Source organism: Lygodium microphyllum, chromosome 3 (assembly GCF_053477565.2).
Source record: "Lygodium microphyllum isolate KBCC chromosome 3, Lygodium_microphyllum_v1.1.10, whole genome shotgun sequence".
Taxonomy (NCBI): Eukaryota; Viridiplantae; Streptophyta; class Polypodiopsida; order Schizaeales; family Lygodiaceae; genus Lygodium; species Lygodium microphyllum.
In genome coordinates this window covers 173,656,580-173,663,181 of record NC_141137.1, presented here as the reverse complement: position 1 = coordinate 173,663,181, position 6,602 = coordinate 173,656,580, and the positions used below count along the sequence as shown (strand labels likewise).

Genomic DNA, 6,602 nt, shown 5'->3' with positions numbered 1-6,602 from the left:
TCCCACTAAAGCATTGCAGTCTATGACTCCATATGAGTCTTGGCATGGCCAAAAGCCTTCCATTGCTCATTTGCGTGTCTTTGGTTGCTTAGCGTACTCTCTTGTGCCGATGCAACATCACAGGAAATTGGATGATAAGGCTGTAAAATGTATTTTTGTTGGTTACAGTTCTGAAAGTAAGGGTTATAAGTTGTATCATCCGTAAACAAAGTGTATCTTGGTTAGCCGGGATGTAGTGTTTGTGGAAGATGCTGTGTAGCCTTTGCTTTCATGTACCAGAAAGACTTGTGTACACTCACAGGATGTGTTTGATACTCTGTTGCCTCTATTTTTTGGTGGATAGTCAAATGTAGAGCCAGTTGAGGCACATGTACAGCCTACGTAGGTCTCCAATGAGTCCACCAATCAGCCTATTTCTAATGTTGATGTGCGTGATGCACTTGATGAGGAGAGAACAGGAATTGAGGAGTCTAGGTCGATGCCTAAATGGTTGGTGCAGACTTTGCGTGATAGTAAGTTGGATGCACCTTTGTCTAGTCGTACTTATTATGGTTCTCATGATGCCTCTTATGCATTGAATTGTTATGCATTGGTTGTTTCAAGTATGTGTGATAAAGAAGAGCCTGTAACATTTGATGAGGCACAAAATTCAGAAAACTGGATGGCTACGATGCGCACGGAATATGATGCTATATTGAAAAATGGTACATGGTCCTTGTGTGGTGACTTGCCTTTTGGTAAAAAGGGCATTGGTACCAAGTAAGTGTATAAGCTAAAACATAAGCCTAATGGTAGCATTGATTGCTACAAGGCTAGACTTATTGCAAAAGGTTATGCTCAAGAGAAGGGCATTGATTTTGATGCAACTTTTGCACCTACTTGTCGTATGACGACCATTCATAGCATGTGTGCTTTGGCAGCCCATCATGGTTGGAATGTACATCAATTGGGCATAAAGACTGCATTTTTGAATGGTGATTTGCATGAGGAAGTGTATATTATGCAGCCTCGTGGTTTTGTTAAAAAAGGGCAGGAAAACAAGGTGTACATGTTGACTAAGGCATTATATGGATTAAAGCAAGCACCTTGTGCTTGGTATAAAAAGATTGATGCTTATTTGGCTGCACATGGTTTTCAAAATAGTCCAACAGAGAGCACCTTGTATGTTAAGCGTGACGATGATGTACTTCTGATCATTGTCCTTTATGTGGATGAAATGCTGCTCACTGGGCCAAATGAGATGCATATTGCTGATTTTAAGGCTGATTTGAATTCAGCTTTTTGAGATATTAGACTTGGGCCTTTTGCATCATTATTTGCACATTCAATTTAAGTAATGTGATGGGGGTATTTCTTTGTGTCAGACAAAGTACATTGAGACATTGCTGCATAGATTGGGCCTTGATGATTGTAAACCTATTGCTACACCTATGGAGACAGGTTTACACTTGAGCTTTCATGATGCTGGCGACTACTTTGATGTTCTTCCTTATTAGCAGATTGTGGGATGCCTTATCTATGTATGCATTTCGAGGGTCGATATTCAGTTTGCAGTCTCATAGGTGAGCAGATTCATGCATAGCCCAGGAACTAAGCATTGGCAGGCTGTTAAGTGGATCTTTCGCTATTTGAGTGGTACCCGACACTTTGGATTGTTTTATCCCAAGGGGGGATCATTGCCACTAGATTTGCATACTTTTTTCGATTCTGACTGGGCTGGATGTTACGACACATGCATGTCTATGAGTGGTTTTTGCTTCATGCTTGGAAGCTCATGGATATCATGGTTGAGCAAAAAGCAGCCTACTGTAGCCACTTCTAGTTGTGAGGCTGAGTACAGGGTAGCTTTCATAGCTACGATTGAGTGTGTATGGCTCAGACGCCTTATCGCTGATTGAGTGTGTAAGAAGCTATGATTGAGTGTGCAAGAAGCAGCCTACTGTAGCCACTTCTAGTTGTGAGGCTGAGTACAGGGTAGCTTTCACAGCTACGATTGAGTGTGTATGGCTCAGACGCCTTATCACTGATTTGGGTGTTGGATAAAACACTGCCACCACCATCTTCACTGACAGTCAGAGCGCATTGGCAGTTTTGAGAAACCCAATTTTTTATGCTCGCACAAAGCACATTGAGTTACATTAGTGACTATGTCAGGGAGAGACTCTCTGCAGGAGAGATTAGCTTGGTTTATGTGCCGACATAGGACAACCTTGCAGATCTATTCACAAAGCCCTTGCCTCATGAGAAGTTCGAAGCTTTCCGCAAAGCTTTGGGCTTCCTTCCCTTTGTGGATTGATCACTGCCTTAGGGTTGGCACTTCCCTCTACATTGAGTGCCAACTCTTGTTTACCGCATCACTCCCAGGGGGGATTTGTTGATATCATATGGTAGTGATGTGTGTTAACACACTTAGGACTGTCAGGGTATTTTTTCCCTCACTAGGAGGTTTTTTCCTCTATGCATTGTATATACGCCTAACACTCTAGGGCATGCTTATCTTTGTACTTGCACACTATGAATACATCTTTTGCTTATGTGCTCTTTGAGCTTATTCTTATTCAAGCTTTGTGTGCTTTCCTGCAAACCTAACTCCAACAAATAACTCTCTTCATAGGATCTAATGCTGCTGGATTATAGGGTTGGTTATAGCACACCTAAGACAACAAATGCATGAGTAGGTCAAAATATAGAATAAATTCATTTTTCCTACTTACATATTAAGTACATGCTATACAAAATATACCTTTCCTTGTTGTTGTAGTAAGCACACTTCATTCCACATTATTGTCCAATCATCTCCTGTGATTTTACCTACAAAAGTATGGAGTTGATATTTAAAGTCTATTTTTATAATTGCATAAATAAGAAAACCATATGAAATTAGAACATATGTACCTTATGTACGAATCTTGTAAGACAACATAGTGACTTCTATCAAAATCATGAAAAATCTATAGATTACTTGAACCACGATAGAGCATCGCTCATAGTGTAATTTCTCTTTTGATAATGGCATCCTTGCGACATGACGTGCGCTACCCACATCAAAAAAGTCATCCATGCAACACTAAATCACTTTGGGATGTACTGGTAGGTGATAAAGGTCCTCACGTGTGCTTGGATTATGTCCCTCATGATGAGGATACATTGAAATAGTAGCTATGCCTTTCTCATGATCACAGTGCACTGCAACTCAAAATGGGCAACCACGTCTTTTTATTTTCCTAACCCTGTATTTTCTGCCTCTTTTGCATAGCTCTCTGCCCCTATGGTATGCATAATAAATATATTTTACCTTCCCCTCGTGGGCTTGAGTATTGGATCAAGTCATAACCAATCTCACTTTATGCTCAATCATAATGTCATTAAGAGCTGAACTCAAAAGGTTTATATCCACAACTTGGTTATATTGCAAAGCTTGTGAATATTTTAGTCTTTCTAACTTAGATGACTCCATGATGGAGGCACATGTACAAATACAAGGCTTGAGTAGGTCTTTCACATATGATATTGGTATACCGTACCTCCTAACATCCATTGACCACCATGACTTCTTGAGGTTGCTTACGGTAGTAGCAATTGGAAGGTGTGCATTTTCACATTCTACCATGTGGGTTTGATGGACAATTCTTTCCCACTCCTCTATGTGAGGTACCCTTATAAACAGAGATGAGCTGAAGCAGAGGTGGGAATCAGCATTTCTGTCAGCACCAAACTAAGACTACCTTTCATTTTCCTCCATCTATCCATATCCAAGACTCCTTGAGAATCACATGCCTTTAACTCCTCTAAGATTGTTGATTCATTATTTTGGAGTTTGAATTTCATCAAAGTAAGAGTGGCCACATCAAATGAGTAGAAGGTAGAAGAGACATACCGATATGAATTAGCTGCTTTGATCATGTGCTCTAAGCTTTGGTGATCACGTACCACATTGTCATTGTTATCATTTGCAATGTTTTGCATGCCATCCCCAATTTCCTCTGAGCTTGGATACTCAATATCTCTTTAGGTTAACTTATAACTGTTAGAAGAATGAAGTGAGTACTCTTTTGAAGTGAAACCATAGCTCTCTCCCTCGACTATAGTATCCATTGGTGGCATAGTTCAAATAGGGTTTATAAGACCCTAGTTCAAATAGGGTTCACAAGGGGCATAGTTCAAACTTAGTTCACTCATAGTTCACAAACTATAGGAAAAGTTCACTCATAGTTTATACTTACACACTTGCATTTGAAGTTATCAAGGGAGAACTAGAGAGAGAACTTAATGAAGCATGAAGGCTATATTTTACTTCTTATATATGAAAGATGCCTCACCTTAGTGGAAATTGAGAGAGAAGCATATTTCAAAATCAATGGAGGGAACAAAATTAAAGAACTATAACACTTTTTAGATTGACTTGGACTTGCATGTACTCCCACTTGAATACTTTTGTCACGTAGCCCATTAAATGGTATAGTTTACACCTAGTTTACAACATAGTTCACACTTAGTTCAATTAGCATAGTTCACACATAGTTCACACCAAGATCACAATTAAGATCAAATGGTTGTGATTGAAGCCACTTGTAAGCCCAATCATCCACCTTTGATCCCTTCTACTAAATTAGTGTCCTATAGTGTGATGAGTGAAGAGGTAAGTCCCCGACCTAGTTTACAACTTGTGGGCAAAGGCCTAGTTTACAAGATTGTAATCCAATGGCTAGCAAGCCTCCTTGGGATCTACAGGACTCCCTCAACCATTGATCCCATTGTCTCTTTTGACTTGGTGGCGGTGCTAGATAGTGTTGAGGGAATACTTTGGTACATGTTTGCACTACCATCACAAGAGTTTTTCCTTGTAAGAAAGGAACCAATGTCCCTTCTTCTTTCTCTAGTACTACTCAACATCATGATCTTCTGCAGGGACTGGCGGTCTTTGTATCCCACTGCACTAAACTAGGTATGGTTTCCTCTATAGTAGCTCATGATGGTGTTGTACTCCAATAGTTGGGAGGTTTTGGTTGGTATATGTCTTAAACTTCTTATGCATGTAGCATACAAATCTCCTCTGAGCATTGCAAGGAGACCCTCTCTCTCTCTCTATATATATATATATATGTGTGTGTGTGTGTGTGTGTGTGTGTGTGTGTGTGTGTGTGCCCCTCTCTCCCTCTCTCTCTCTCTACATGTAAGTCAAAGAACTAGGAAGTTTCAACTTAAAAGAATGGAAGAAAATAGAAGTCTTATTGGCGGTCTTTGTATCCCACTGCACTAAACTAGGTATGGTTTCCTCTACAGTAGCTCATGATGGTGTTGTACTCCAATAGTTGGGAGGTTTTGGTTGGTATATGTCTTAAACTTCTTATGCATGTAGCATACAAATCTCCTCTGAGCATTGCAAGGAGACCCTCTCTCTCTCTCTCTCTCTCTATATATATATATATATATATATATATATATATATATATATATATATATATATATATATATATGTATGTATGTATGTATGTATGTATGTATGTATGTATGTATGTATGTATATATATCCCCTCTCTCCCTCTCTCTCTCTCTCTACATGTAAGTCAAAGAACTAGGAAGTTTCAACTTAAAAGAATGAAAGAAAATAGAAGTCTTATTGCGTATAGTAGCTTGGACTCTAGCTGCTTACGTAAAAAGGCAACATTTGCCTCATTACGTCTTGCATACAAACCAACAAGTATGTCCCAAGTCTGTTTTGCTAATGTACATAAGTGAATGTGTGGGACCATGGAACGTTTAACAGATAGTGTAATCAAGGCATGAGCCTATGCATCTTGACCATCCCAACAAACCTGCTCAGCACTAGGCAATCTAGCTGCAGTATAAGTTGTGCTAGAACCTATAATTGCCAATGTACCAAAAGTAACACCAGTCGATGTAGTACTTCCTGCCACATCCTCAACAGTACCTGAATCCGCAACAGCAGATCCTGGTTGTACCTCAAAATCCTACACAATGTTCCAAAATCCTTTGGAAACAAATACATGTCGCATCATGTAAGCCCACATTGGGTAATTGTTTCCATCCAGCTTGTCCTCAACAGACAACATCTTGAAAAGTTCATTGTTATCAGCCATGGTGAGTGACTGTGAACCTGAACTAAATATCACTTGTATGAAGGACAAACTGCACAAAACCAACCTATGCTATGCGGCACAGCCCAAAATAGACCCGCGCATACCTGTACTATAGAAATGAAACCTATCAAAATTTTTGCACAAAAGGACGAAATAGCCTGTGCGGATATTATGATGTAAAAACGGACCCAAAAATGGACTCAGATCAAAAATCTAAAATCACCAAGCTCTATGAGATCTCCCAAGTAATAGACGCATTGTAGATGCCTTTGAGACCTTGTCGCAATTAGAGGAGATGAAGCGGGGAATGCCAGCGATGCTACTAAGGAAGCCCTGACCTGCTCTGATACCAAATGTTGGAGTTAGGTTTGCAGAAAAACACACAAAGCTTAAAGAAGAATAAGCTCAAAGAGCACACAACCAGAAGATGTATTCATAGTGTGCAATAAGCATGCCCTAGAGTGTTAGACGTATATACAATGCACGGGGAAAAAAACCTCC

The 6,602-nt window shown here is 39.8% G+C and overlaps 1 pseudogene; it reads left to right on the top strand.

Moving 5' to 3' along the window:
- Positions 1-1,430: 1,430 nt before the first annotated feature.
- On the top strand, positions 1,431-2,296 carry LOC148039198 (secreted RxLR effector protein 161-like; annotated as a pseudogene).
- The last annotated feature ends 4,306 nt before the right edge of the window (positions 2,297-6,602 follow it).